The sequence below is a fragment of the Bubalus kerabau genome, chromosome 1 (assembly GCF_029407905.1).
Source record: "Bubalus kerabau isolate K-KA32 ecotype Philippines breed swamp buffalo chromosome 1, PCC_UOA_SB_1v2, whole genome shotgun sequence".
NCBI classification, from domain to species: domain Eukaryota; kingdom Metazoa; phylum Chordata; class Mammalia; order Artiodactyla; family Bovidae; genus Bubalus; species Bubalus kerabau.
Window position 1 is genome coordinate 207,331,327 of NC_073624.1, and position 14,277 is coordinate 207,345,603.

General features: G+C 46.9%; 1 long non-coding RNA gene across 1 annotated transcript; it reads left to right on the forward strand.

Annotated features, from left to right (window-relative positions):
- Positions 1–11,850: 11,850 nt before the first annotated feature.
- On the forward strand, positions 11,851–13,490 carry LOC129642135 (uncharacterized). The gene is made up of 2 exons (XR_008709555.1): positions 11,851–12,426; positions 13,288–13,490. It is a non-coding gene; the product is annotated as an uncharacterized LOC129642135 (long non-coding RNA).
- Positions 13,491–14,277: the final 787 nt, after the last annotated feature.

A 14,277-nucleotide genomic window follows, 5' to 3' on the forward strand; every position in this document is an offset into this window, starting at 1 on the left:
TGACACAGTCGTCTCACTCTGGTTTGCTCTGTGTGGCCTCTTTCCCTGGGCAGACTTCTCCAGAAGGTGGAGACAGCCTCTGGCAGCTTCAGGTTTATATCCTAATAGATTGGTAACTGCAGTGGAAAGAACATCTTTTTCTTGGTACCAGTAAAAAAATGCTGGGATTGACTCATTAGCCCATCTGGATCTGTTCCCGTCCCTAAACCAGTCACTGCAGCTAGGGGAAATGGTCGTCTGGGCACCTGGAAAGGAGTGAGTCCCACCTACAACACACTGACTGAGAGAGAGAGATGTGCTTGCGTCAAAGAAGAAAGTGCAGAGCTCCCTCCGCCCCAAGGGAGAATAGTGGATGTGGAGGGCAAAAATAACTCTTGTCAGCCATATTCAAAGATTATCTTTACTTGATCATTGCTTTTCTAATGTTTTGAGATACACCATACATTCAATAATGTGAGCCAAATTTTTTAGAGTACAATTTGATGAGGATGGTGCACCATATGGTCAGTCAGCCTCCAGATCAAGATAGAAAACATCACCAGTCCCCGGAGGCTGGCCTTGTTTCCCTTCCTAGTCAGTATCCCACAGAAGCAAACACTATCTTGACCTGCCTTACCATAGATTCATTTTGCTTGCCCTTCAATTTTATAAAAAGGGACTCGTCCATGCATCCACTTGTGTTCAATATTATGTCTGTGAGATTCATCCATGTTATTGTGTGTATCAGAAGTTCATTAAAACAAAAAATTTATTTCATGCTGAATAGTCCATTATATGAATATACTGAAGTTTACCCATTCTACTGCTAATGGACAATTGGGTTGTTTCTAGTTTTGAACTATTATAAATAAAGCCACTATAAAAAATTTTTATGTGTCATTTGGTGTGCACATGCACGCATACATTCAGGAATAGAATTGCTGCATCATAGGGTAGGTACATGCTTAGCTGGACTAGACAATGCCAAATGCTTTCCAAAGTGGTTCTACCATCTTACATTCCCACCTGCAGTGTAGAGTTCCTGCTCCACATCCTTGTTAGCACTTGGTATTGTTCATCTTTCTAATTTTGACCATTCTGGTGGCACCCAGGAACTTGAACCCAAGAGTCTTATCTTTTCATCAATGATCCTTTTACTCTGAGCATCCCTGAAATCAGGTTTGAATTTCTGTAGCCTGGAATATTCTCCAGTGTGGCCCAGGACCTACCATACACAACCCAGCAGATAAACATTAGAGGGAACCCCTGCCCATGACTCCACTGGCCAAGGAAGCTCTCATGGAAGAAGGGTATCAGCCCTGGAGAGGCAGCCTAGTGAAGCAGCAAAGAACTCGGGCTCTGGGACTTCCCTGGGGGTCCCATGGTTAAGACTTCGCTTCCACTGCAGAGGGCACAGTTTTGATCCCTGGTTAGGTAAGATCCTGCCTGCCACATAACATGGCCAAGGGGAAACAAAAAAAACAAAAGTACCTATTAAGAAAAGTGCTCAGGCTCCGGAATGGGTAAAATGTTAGTACTCACTTACCTTATAGGGTTATTTAAAGAATATATGTGTGCTAAGTCACTTCAGTCATGTATGACTCTTTGTGACCCTATGGATTGTAGCCTGCCAGGCTCCTCTGTACATGGGGTTCTCCAGGCAAGTATAATACTGGAGTGGGTTGTCATTCCCTTTTCTAGGGGATCTTCCCAACCCAGGGATTGAACTTGAGTCTCTTGAGTCTCCTGCATTGGCAGGCACGTTCTTTACTACAAGTGCCACCTGGAAAGCCCAGAAGAATAGATATGTATGAAAAAATTACAGTGACTAACACATGATAGAAACTATGTGAATGATGACTACTGTTTCTACCATTGGCCAGATTAAGCTCTGGGTCTCCCTGGGGAGGGAATTCTATAGGCAGATGGCATTTGGCTCAGCATCCTGTATTAAAACTCAGTGATTTATGAAATGTCAGAAACCTATTTCAATCTGATTGAGGGAGGAAGAAAAGGCAACATGCTGGCCAAAGATGATTCTCCCCTGGGCTCTAGCAAGAAGTCATCTTCCACTGATATGGAACCTCAACCTATCGCTGCACCCCAAGCCCTACAGCCAATGACATCTGAAGAGAAGGTGAAATGGAATCGTGCAGGTAAAACTCTTAGCTTAGAACTGGATGCACTAACCACTCAATGCAGACACAAGACTGTGTATGTGCCAGGAGCTATATGATTCTGGATCCCTGGGTATTGGTCTGAACCCTGCCACCAGCTTCATGTGTCCTGAGGCCTTGATATTTTCTTATGAAGTAGAAATTAGAAGAAATCAGAGTTCTCAGCCAGAGTTTTAAAGAGGTCGTGACAGGCAGGGATGCTTCCAAGAAATAGTAAAAAAGAAAGCCCTTCCCTCACAACAGCCCCTGTCCGATGAGCTGTTCCAACCCCTAACCAGGCCTTCTGATGGGCACCCAATATTGTCAAATAGGAAAAACAACTCCCTCTCACCATCTGTCCACCTAATGACCTGACCTACTCTGCCTTGTGTCAAGCCCACATGACAGACAGGGCAGACACAGCCCTGCTCTAGCACTCCCAAGCTTGCTGTTCTCCACAAATGCTGCTTCTATCCATCCAGGAGCTTCAAAACTGGGAAGAAATCTTAAAGTTCTGTGAAAAGGTCAACTCTGTAGTGCAATGACCCCATTGGCCACTAGGGGGAGAAAGCTCCTTTTTTTGCTGGACAAAGAAGACCAGTCTCAGGACCTTTCAGTTCAGTTCAGTTCAGTTTAGTTCAGTCCAGTCGCTCAGTCGTGTCCGACTCTTTGCGACCCCATGAATCGCAGCACGCCAGGCCTCCCTGTCCATCACCAACTCCCAGAGTCCACTCAAACTCACGTCCATCGAGTCAGTGATGCCATCCAGCCATCTCATCCTCTGTTGTCCCCTTCTCCTCCTGCCCCCAATCCCTCCCAGCATCAGAGTCTTTTTCAGTGAGTCAACTCTTCGCATGAGGTGGCCAAAGTACTATTTGATTTAATGCCAGAGAGAACAGAATGACTTTTCCTGAGCCCCTGTATTTGATATTTCATTTAGCCCTCAAAACAATTTGAAAAGTTTCATTTTAACGGGAGAAATACAGAGGCAAACTCTTGCAAAGCTTACACAACTAAGACATAGTGTGCAGAGATATGACCCCCACGATCCCAAGTTTTAGCACACCTTACCAGGTATCCCTTGGGGGATAACTCTGAGGGCTCTAATTTAGTCACTTGCCTGGGAGTCACCTGATGTCTAGCCTGCTCATCAGCCTTTTTTTAAAACTCTTACTTGCGTGATGTCTCTGCTCCGTTCTTTAGACCCTGTGGTTCTGAGAGACTGACCCCGCCCACTCCCGGGTTCCAGGGGTGAACCTGTGATCTAAACATGGGCAATCAGAATCATAAGTCTGGAGCTGTTAGTAGCCATCTTTGCCAATATATAAGGATAGTCTGCCTGATAATTAAGCCAACATAGGGTTTCCCTGGTGGCTCAGATGGTAAAGCATCTGCAATTCGGGAGACCCAGGTTCAATCCCTGGGTCAGGAAGATCCCCTGGAGAAGGAAATGGCAATGCACTCCAGTACTCTTGCCTGAAAAATTCCATGGAGGGAGGAGCCTGGTAGGCTACAGTCCATGGGGTTGCAAAGAGTCAGACACGACTGAGCAACTTCGCTTTCAGAGGAAAACAGAGCTGAGAGAGAAGAAGAGACTGATTTCTAATGAGCACCTGGATCCATCCATGCCTGAAGCTAATACTCTCAGGACTTTTTAGTTCTGAATCAATACATTCCTTTTCCCTTAAGTCAGTTTAAGTTGACTTTCTATCACTTCAACCAAGAGTGCCCCCTAATACATTTCTACTCATCCTGAGAAGATCACTGACCCTCAAGGCTAAGTTGCCTGCCTTTCTTTGCTCCTAGATGCCCTGTGCCTCCTCTAGTATTACTATTAATATTCTCTGTTACGGTCAACTTCCCTGGTGGCTCAGACAGTAAAGAAACTGCCTGCAATGCTCGGAGACCCATGCTCAATCCCTGGATCGGGAAGATTCTGTGGAAAAGAGAATTACGACCCACTCCAGTATACTTGCCTGGAGAATCCCATGGCCAGAGGAGCCTGACAGGCTACAGTCCATGGGGTGGCAAAGAGTTGGACACGACTGAGCAACTAACACTTTCATTTAAACTAGAAACTCTTTGAGGTCAGGAACTGGACCTTATGCATTACCCTGAGTCCCCAGTGCTTAGCATAGGACTGTGATTATCTTAATAACTGCTTTGTGATGAGCAAATTAATGGGTAAGTGAATATGGGCTCGTAGGGACCATTGCTGGAATTTTACACAAAGACTTCTTGAAGGAGCAGAGCCTCTAGTGATTATCAAGGTCAAAGGAACCAGGTTGCTGGGTGGGAAGAGAGTGAAAGGACATAGAAGTTATGGGGTGTAGTAGATTGTTTCAATAATGGCCTCTCAGGATTTTTTGGCCTCCTGGGTCTGAGCCCTTTTGCAAAGTGAATTTGTCACTCTAGGCATCAAGATGCATGCGTGCATGCTAAGCTGCTTCAGTTGTGTCCAACTCTTCGAGTCAATGGACTGTCGCCCACCAGGCTTCTCTGTCTATGGGATTCTCCAGGCAAAAATACTGAGTGGGTTGCCATGTCTTCCTCTAGGGGATCTTCCTGACCCAGGGATTGAACTTGAGTCTCTTACATCTCCTGCATTCGCAGGCAGGTTCTTTACCATTAGTGCTACCTGGAAAACCCAGGCATCAAGATAGGAAGTCCATTTCACAATCCCTTGAATCTAGACTGACCCGGAGACTTGCTTTGCTCAGAGAATGTAGGAATGTGACATTGTGCAACTTTCAAGGCTAGGGCATAGGCCCTGAAGCTTCCACTCCCACCATGTTGAAAAGAAGTCTGGACTAGACCACATGGAGACAGAAGCCAGTAGCCAATTTCACACGCATGAAGGAGAACATCTTCGACTTCAATAGAATCACAAGGAATAATAATAATGTTTTAAATCACTATGTTTGGGGATGATTCATTGCACAGTAAAGGATCACAGAATCACCAAGTACAGTATCTATCCCTTGTTTTGGCTTCCTTGTATCTATTTACCGTTCTTCCTATGATAAGATTTTCCTGGAAAAGCCCCACCCTCAGCTCCTGTGGTCTGGGTGGGTCTGACTCTACCCTCCTGGATTCTGCTAGAAGCTTTGGGAAGGTCTTGAGCCCAGAGTTGTTGGTGACCTTCTTTGTTACTTCTTGGGGAGCATCTGCTGGAGAAAGGAGCCCTTGGGAAGAAAACAGGAAAGAGAATGAATCCTGATCCAGCTGTTCCTGGAGACTGTCTGCCCCTGAACTTTAAAACACAAAGGCCAATCAATTCACTATTTTGTATAAACCAGTTCAGGTCAGTCACTCAGTCGTGTCCGACTCTCTGTGACCCCATGGACTGCAGCACGCCAGGCTTCCCTCTCCATCACCAACTCCCAGAGCTTATGCAAACTCATTCATTAAGTTGGTGATGCCATCCAACCATCTCATCCTCTGTCCTCCCCTTCTCCTCCCACCTTCAATCTCAATAAGCTGATTAGAGTTGGGAAATCTGTTACTTGCATCTGAGGGCCAGGAAGTTGGCCAGGAGCTGAGCAGTTTCTGGCAGAGGGCTGTTAGTGTAGGAGAGAGCTCCCTGGAGCGTATTGGACAGTGAACTTATTTTTCCGCAGGGCCTCCTGTATGCCAGGATCCTGGAATGAGACACAATCTCTGTCCCAGAGGACCCAATGGGTACAAGTTACTCATTACAGTTGTGATAAAGTGCTGGGAAGGAAAACGACTGCAGCTAAAGCGTAGAACTGGGGGACTGAGCCCAGGCTGGGGGAGGGGCAGGAAGGGCCCCCCTGAGGAAGCGAGCTTCAAACTAAGACTGGGAGGTTGGATAGGAACTAGGCTGGGGTGATGGGTAACAGGTGCAGGGGAGGGGGAGGGGATATTCCAGGCAGAGGGAACAGTGTGTGCCAAGGCCTCGAGGCAAGCATATGCTTGTCATCTGGAAGGAGGGAGACTATGTCACCATGTAAGGGGAGAGACTAGCAGGGCCAAGTTCCTCGGGGTGAGTCAAGATTTTCAGCAGAAAGCAGCAGAAATAAATTCCAGCTAGTTCAAATTCAAGAAACTACCAAGAGTGCTAAAGAGCTGGGCTTGAGGTATATAACCCCTCTCACATCACAGAACGGGCGCAGAAAGGACACGGCTCTCCCTGCCTACGCTAAGCTCTGGACGCTGCTGCCTGTGCCAGCAGCCCAGCCCGTCCTGACGCTGTGCCCAGGACCCACAGCCCCCACCAGAGAAAACTGCTCCTGGGCCTCCCCAGCCCAACTTATGGACATCACTGGCTCTCTGGAGGAGATGGTGTGAACTGGAAGAGCCTGGGCCTTAGCTGGAAGAGAAACCTGGAGAGCAGCTAACATTTTTGGCAGAAAATGGGGGCATTTCCCAAACCTTAGAAAAGGGTTCAGACAACAAACACCAGAGTAGGATCTGGTCTTATAGTGGTTTTATTATAATCTTATAGTGATCTTATATAGCCATGCATGTTTTAAACTATTCCTCTCTTCAGGAATTCAAGTTTTAATTTCCTCTCCCCCACCCTACTCCCTCGGAGAAGGCAATGGCACCCCACTCCAGTACTCTTGCCTGGAGAATCCCATGGACGGAGGAGCCTGGTGGGCTGCAGTCCATCGGGTCGCTAAGAGTCGGACACGACTGTGAGACTTAACTTTCACTTTTCACTTTCACACATTGGAGAAGGAAATGGCAACCCACTCCAGTGTTCTTGCCAGGAGAATCCCAGGGACGGGGATGCCTGGTGGGCTGCCGTCTCTGGGGTCGCACAGAGTCAGACACGACTGATACGACTTAGCAGCAGCAGCAGCAACCCCACTCCCTACCTTGAGTGGCCTCTACTGAGTGATTCAGTTCTGACAACTAAAATAATGTAGAAATGACCGAGTATGACTCTCGAGTAAATCATAAAAGACATGCAGTCAGTCTTTCTTGGATCACCAGCTATGAAGGAAACCAGCTAACATGTCCTGAGGACACTCAAGCAGCCCTGTGGAAAGGCTTGTGTGGAGAGAAGTGAAGGGCTCCTGTCAACAGCCAGCCAAATGTTTGTTATTTTAAGCCATTAGGTTTGGGAGTAATTTGTTATACAGTCATAGATAACTAATACAGGTCTTTATTCTAAAAGCAATGGGAAGCCACTGAATGGTTTTAAACAAATGGAAGCAGAGACATGATGAATTTGCTGACATGTGAACAAATGAACAGTATGGTCCAAGAGCCAACAGAGGGTGGTGAGGACACAAAGGAGGGAGGAATAATTTCTCCTGGGGAAGATATCTATTAAGAGGCTTTCGTATAAAGAGTTTGGGGGAAAACAAAAGTCAAATTAACTTAAGAAAAAAAGTATTTGGCTTATATAAATGGAAGGTTCGAAGAGGTAATGGCTGCAGGCATGGCTGGATCCAAGCACGCTCCATCTCTTGGCCCTCTTGTTTCCTGTGTTGGCTTCACTAACAGGCAAATTTACTCAAGCAGCTCTAGACTTCCATATTCATACCTCAGAAACCTCTGAGAGTGTTAGCTTCCCATTAGTTCCAATAAAAGGCCGAGCCAGCCTCTCACTGGCCCAGCTAGAGCCGTATGCTCATCCCTAGCCTGGTCATAGTAGGCTGAAGATGGAATATCTTCATTGTCCGGGTGAAGGGACACATGCCCACCACAGGACCAGGGAGAGGTGTTGGCCCTACCCAAACCTCGCATGAATTCAGAGTAAGAGAGGGCCAGGACCTCAGAGAAGAGGTCCTGTTTCCACTGAGAGGGAAAGGATTTAAATGTCCAGATCGGAGTGGTCAGGAAGGGTCTCAGAGAAGATGGAATGCTTGAGAGGAATCCAGAAACCCAAATGGCAGGCATCTGGTGGGATAACTGGAGGGAGAGAGGGAAGGAGGGACACGAAGGAAAGATAATCCCAACAAGAAGAACAGCAAGTACAAAGGCATCAGATGTGAAAAATCAAGTCTGTTCAGGAGAGAGTTCAGTGCAGCTGGAAATCAGAGAGGGGAAATTGGACAGGAGAGAGCAGTAGACACCAGTCTTGAAGGGTCCTGAGTGCTAGGCTAAAGAGCTGGGGATACCAGTGGGTGGTGGGGAGAGAGTAGTTGAAGCTGAGGAGTGACTGGGTTAGGTTTGTGTTTTAAACAAGTCACTGCTGGGCCGATGAGACTAGTGATACAGACTGTATCACCATTAGGCATTTGCCCAATGCTCAGCCACCCCTTCTTTTTAATGGATCCAGGTTTTGTTAGGGAAGACAATGTGTCCACCAGAATTAATATATGTACTTCCCAGCCTCCTTTGCAGCTAGGCATGGCCATGTGTCACAGTTTGGTCAAAGAAATAAAATCAGAAGTTGCTGGGTATAGATTCAACTCTTTGTGGCTTCTTCTTTCTTCCTGCCTGAACACAGATGTGATGGCAGGAGTTGAAGCTACCATTTTGCAACCATGAGGTAAAAGTCTAGTGCCCAGAAGAGACTACAATCCTGATGACTTCAGGATGACCTTCACCTACCTCCAGACCTGGGGCTAAGGGAGGCCTGAGTCTGGCAAACCACAAAAGCCCCCAGACACCTCTGGTCCTAATATGCCAAGACACAGGCTAACAGTATCTGAGACCAGGCATGAGGGGACCAAGAATGCTGCTGAGACTCTGGGAGGTAGCAGGATTGACCCAGAGGGACCCTCATATCCCTTGTAGTCCATTCTTATCCATCATTCTTGGTTCAGGGGGCCTCCCTGAGAACTCTCCCAGACTACAAACATCAGCACCAGGCTCCCCGCCTCTGCTACCAAGGTCCTGGGCAGCCTGTAATTCCTGGCTTTGTTGTCCCCAGAGTAGAAACTGGATGTAGATGTGCCCAATGGGTGGCTTATGAGGAGATATGAGGACTGGAGGAGAGAAGACCCTCATAGTCCCTCCCTTCTGGTCTCAGGAGTATATTTCCCACACCTTGGACCAGGTCCTACCTAGGCCCATAGTTGTATCAGTATTGGCTATTCTTTCCTGAACATGAGCTGTGTGCATCATATTTTAGACACATCATTATCACATTGCGCCCTCACAGAAGAGTTGTTGTTCCCATTTTAAGGAAAATGACACTGAAGCTTAACTTAAGTGACTTATCTAAGGTCACCAAGCTTTCAGCATTCAAATAACTTATCTGTCTGACTCTAACACCCAGCCTTTCACCACTCAGTAGCTGTCACTGTCACCTCCATTTTGCAAGCCAAGCCAGACCTCCCCAGAGCCTATGGGAGAAACCAGAAGAGAAAAGGTTTGGGAAAAAATGGTAAAGTGATACTAATTGTCAATTCTGAGTAGCAACTGTTAATCTATTACCCTGGGTACTTTTGCCATCTTCTAAAACTTCTTCAAAACGAAAATTGTTTTAAAAGAAAAACCAAAGGAAAGAAGAGCAGAAAGCACAAGACTGGGTCAGAGGATGGGGCCAGGCCTGTGCTGGAGTGGGGCCTGGGCAGGGGCTTACGGCAGCCCTTCTGCACAAGAGCCCCAGTGTTCCCCGGGCCCGGCTGCCATCCAAGAACAACATGGTCGGCACCAGGCAATGTCTACCCCCTCCCCCTAACTCTGCTCCCAGGCAGGTGGGGGGTGGGGCCTGGCCTCAGGAGTCCCTCTTGGCCCAGCCTTGCAATCCAGGATCCCAGAGCCTGCCAACCCCTGCCTTGGGCCTGGCACTTCATAGGTACCCCATCAATCCTGGCCAAATGGGCAGAGACAGCAATGCCCAGCCCCAGCTCCCATACATACTCACCTTAGGTGAATCACCGCTTTTCCAGGCCACAGAGAGAGAGAGAGGCAGACAGAAAGTGGGCTGATATATTAGCACCAGCCATCCCAGCTCTGTAGACAGTCACCCTGAGCTCTCCCTCCCCTTTTTGGCCCAAGAGAGTAGGGTTCACGGCTCACTTCCATTCAAGTTCACTTGCTATGTGACTTTGGACAAGTCATTCTGTCTGCCTGAGTGCCTGCTCTGTCACCACCAAAAGGGAGCTAAGGACTCCTCCCCCATTTGGCTGGAGGGAAGGATCAAAGGATATAATGGATGGATAATACCTTACCTAGCACATGGCATACAGTGGGAACTCAGTCAACATGAGGAATTCTTCTTGACTTCCTGTTCTGGTGAAACCCATTCTCTTAACTCATTCAATTCCTCCAACACCCCTAGGAAAAGGAAGTAGGGTGAACCTATTCTGGGGCTAAAGAAATTGAGGCTGAGACAACTAAAGACAAAATCACAGGATGGCAGGCTCCTGAGCCCGTTAGGAGTGTGGGGTGTGTGTGTGTGTGTGTGTGTGTGTGTGTGTGTGTCCATGCATGTTTGACCATCTTTGAGAACGGTTGCAGATGTGACTGGTGAAAGATTGTTAGCAACAGAGCAAGACCGTGAAGGGAAGACAGGCTTGGGTGCCTCTCCCAGACTCCCCCTGCATGTCTCCTTCTGTGCTCTGTTTACTTATCTATCTTTCCCTATTACTGTGTCAGCAGCTTTAACCCCAGGACTTAGAACAGTATATGCTACATAATGAACCTTCCATACATGCTTGGTGAATGAGTGAATGAATGAGAGACCTTGTGAGAGAGTCAAACTCTGCACAGGCTCAGTGTGAGAAGCTGTGCGTGTGGGAGGAGGGCTGGACACACGTGTGCCGATGCAGGGAGTGGGGGCAGGGTTGTTAGGCTGAAGGACTTGGGCATCTCAGGGGACAGGGAGGTTGCACAACCTGGACTGTGAAAGCCTTATTCTGCTTTTGGCTCAGGTAAACCGGGAAAGTGCCTGGAAGTTGAATGAAAGCTATGTGGGGTCCAGCTCCTGCTGGCAGCTCACCCCACTCCCCCCACCAACCACATTCACGGAGGAGCCAGCAGAGGACCAGCAGTGGGGAGCTGAATCCGGGAGGTCTGAGGCCCTCTCTGGGCAGGAGGCTCTCATTTGCTTGGCTTCCCCAGTGCCCGGAACCTCATCTTTCCAGGGTGCTCCACAAGGAAGGACCCTCATGGGGGAATCAGGACAAACAGTTTTTAAAAGCTAACCAACTGTTTTCTGGGAACTCTGCTCAATGTTCTGTAATAATCTGAATGGAAAAAGAATTTGGAAAAAAAAGATACATGTACACATATAGCTGAATCACTTTGCTATACACCTGAAACTAACACAACATTGTTAATCAACTGTGTTCCAACATAAAATATTTTTTTAAAAAAGATAACCAACTATTTTCTGATTTATCTTTGGGAAGAGACCCTTTTGTTTGAGAGGGAAAAGGGAAAAATCACTTTGATGGCCTTTTAGGACTTCCCTGGTGGCTCAGATGGTAAAACGTCTGCCTACGGTGCAGGAGACCTGGGTTCGATTCCTGGGTCGGGAAGATCCCCTGGAGAAGGAAACGGCAACCCACTCCAGTACTCTTGCCTGGAAAATCCCATGGACAGAGGAGCCTGGTAGGCTACAGTTCATGAGGTCACAAAGAGTCGGATATGACTGAACCACTTCAGTTTCTTTCACTTTAGTTATGCAAAGGAAAAGCCTCTAGTTCTTTGGGAGTCTGGGTGGAGAAAGCTGGACTCCTCTGCATAACAAAGGGAAAGGAAGCTACTTCTCAAGGGCAGGGTCTCCACCAGCCTGGGGGCTGACTGGGAGGCAGGACCGAGACTCCACTGCAGGGTATCCTTTCTCCTGCAGAAATCTTAAAAGGAGCACAGGGCTTGGACTTAAGGTGAAGATTGGATAGAAATCAAAGGTCAGCAGACCTATGACACCATATTTTCAAGAGAAGTGCTCCCAGTTGAGGCAGACCTGAGCCGGAAGGGACATGGTGGAGCTATTCAGAGTCCACCTGTTGTGTACCAGGCAACTGAGATATAATGGTATGGCCTTTGGGCCGTTCCTGCCTTCTGTTTACAGAATTAGCTGTTATATTTTTTGAACATGTGGTGAGGGAATAACAAGTCCTAAATAATCACAGCTTACATGATAAAGCTAGTGCTATATGTCAGGCAGAATTCTGAAGGCTTGGGTTCAGCAGTAAAGAATTTGCCCACAATGCAGGAGATGCAGGAGACACAGGTTTGATCCCTGAGCCGGGAAGATCCCCTGGAGGAGGGCGTGGTAATCCACTCCAATATCCCCTTGGACAGGGTAACCTGGCGGGCTGTGGTCACAAAGAGTCAGACTCGACTGAGGAGCAGCAGCACCAGCATTCTGAAGACTTACACATAATATGTCTACTTATTTTTCCTTCTTATCGAGGTATAGTTGCTATATAATCATTCTAAGTTACAGGCATACAAGATGATTCTTAATTTTTAAAGTTTGTACTCCATTTATAGTTATTGTGAAATATTGGCTATACTCCCTCTGTGGTACAATATATCCTTGTTATACATATTAGTTTAGACTTCTTAATCCCCTCTGTTTTGCCCCTCCCCACTTCCCTCTCCCCACAGGTAACCACTAGTTTGTCTTCTTTATCTGTGAGTCTGTTTCATTTTGTTATATTCATTAGGTTGTTTTACCTTTTAGATTCCACATATAAGTAATATCATACATTATTTGTCTTTTTCTCTCTGACTAATTTCACTTAGCATAATGCCCTCCAAGTCCATTCATGTTGTTGCAAAAGGCAAAGTTTTATCCTTTTTCTGGCTGAGTAGTATTCCATTATATATATATAATATCTTCTTCATTCATTTATCTGTTGATGGATACTTAGGTGGCTTCCATATCTTGGCAACTGTAAATAATGCTGCTATGAACATTGGGGTGCATGTATTTTTTCAAATTAATGTTTTCATTTTTTTCCATATATACTCAGGAATGGAATTGCTGGGTCACATGGTGGTTCTTTTTTTCATTTTTTGAGAAACCACCATACTGTTTTCCACAGGGACCCCACGAATTTATATTCCCACTGTTGTGTGTGAGAAGAACATGTCTACTTTTTGCAACCACTTCTTGAGAATGATACTGTCATACCTGGTTTACTGATGAGAAAATGTAGACACAGGGATGGCGTAACTTGACAAGGCCATGTGTCATGGTGCTAAATTTGAGTTCTGCAGTCTGTGCTCTAAATCACTTCGCTACCTGCTTCTTTTCCCATGCTTACAGGAGAAAAGACATGGAAGAACCTGGCAAGTTCAGAGGGCTTCTCTGGGAACGTGAGCTGAGATGTAAAGTATACGCCTGCCAATAGGAGGCATGGTTTGATCTCTGGATCAGGAAGATACACTGGAAAAGGAAATGTCAACCCACTCCAGTATTCTTACCCCGCAATGATTTTAGAGCCTAAGAAAGTAAAGTCTGTCATTGTTTCCATTGTTTCCCCATCTATATGCCATGAAGTGATGGGACCAGATACTGTGATCTGCGTTTTATGAATGTTGAGTTTTAAGCCAAGTTTGCGACTTAATGACTAAAAACAACAGCAAATCAGACCTAGAGCAGAAAGATTGTTTCAGGAAGCGGTACCATTTGTGCAAGGTCCAGAGGTAGGGTGGGAGCAGGGAAGAAGTAAGGAAGGCTTCCTCTGGAGATGTGGGCGGGGCCAGGTCAGGCCAATGATCTCTACAGGAAGCTATTGGAACGTTTTAAAGAGATGTTTGTGGTTGATTCCCTGGTGGCGGAGAAGGCAATGGCACCTCACTCCAGTACTCTTGCCTGGAAAATCCCATGAATGGAGGCTGCGGTCCATGGGGTCGCTACGAGTCCGATACGACTGAGCGACTTCACTCACTTTTCACTTTCATGCATTGGAAAAGGAAATGGCAACCCACTCCAAGTGCTCTTGCCTGGAGAATCCCAGGGATGGGAGAGCCTGGTGGGCTGCCGTCTATGGGGTTGCAGAGTCGGACACGACTGAAGTGACTTAGCAGCAGCCCTGGTGGCTCAGACGGTAAAGCGTCTACCCGCAATGCGGGAGACCCTGGTTCGATCCATGGGTCAGGAAGATCCCCTGGAGAAGGAAATGGCAACCCACTCCAGTACTCTCGCCTAGAAAATTCCATGGATGGAGGAGCCTGGTGGACTACAGTCCATGGGTCTCAAAGACTGAACGACTTCGCTTTACTTGTGGTTGGCACAGTCAGATTTGTATTTTAA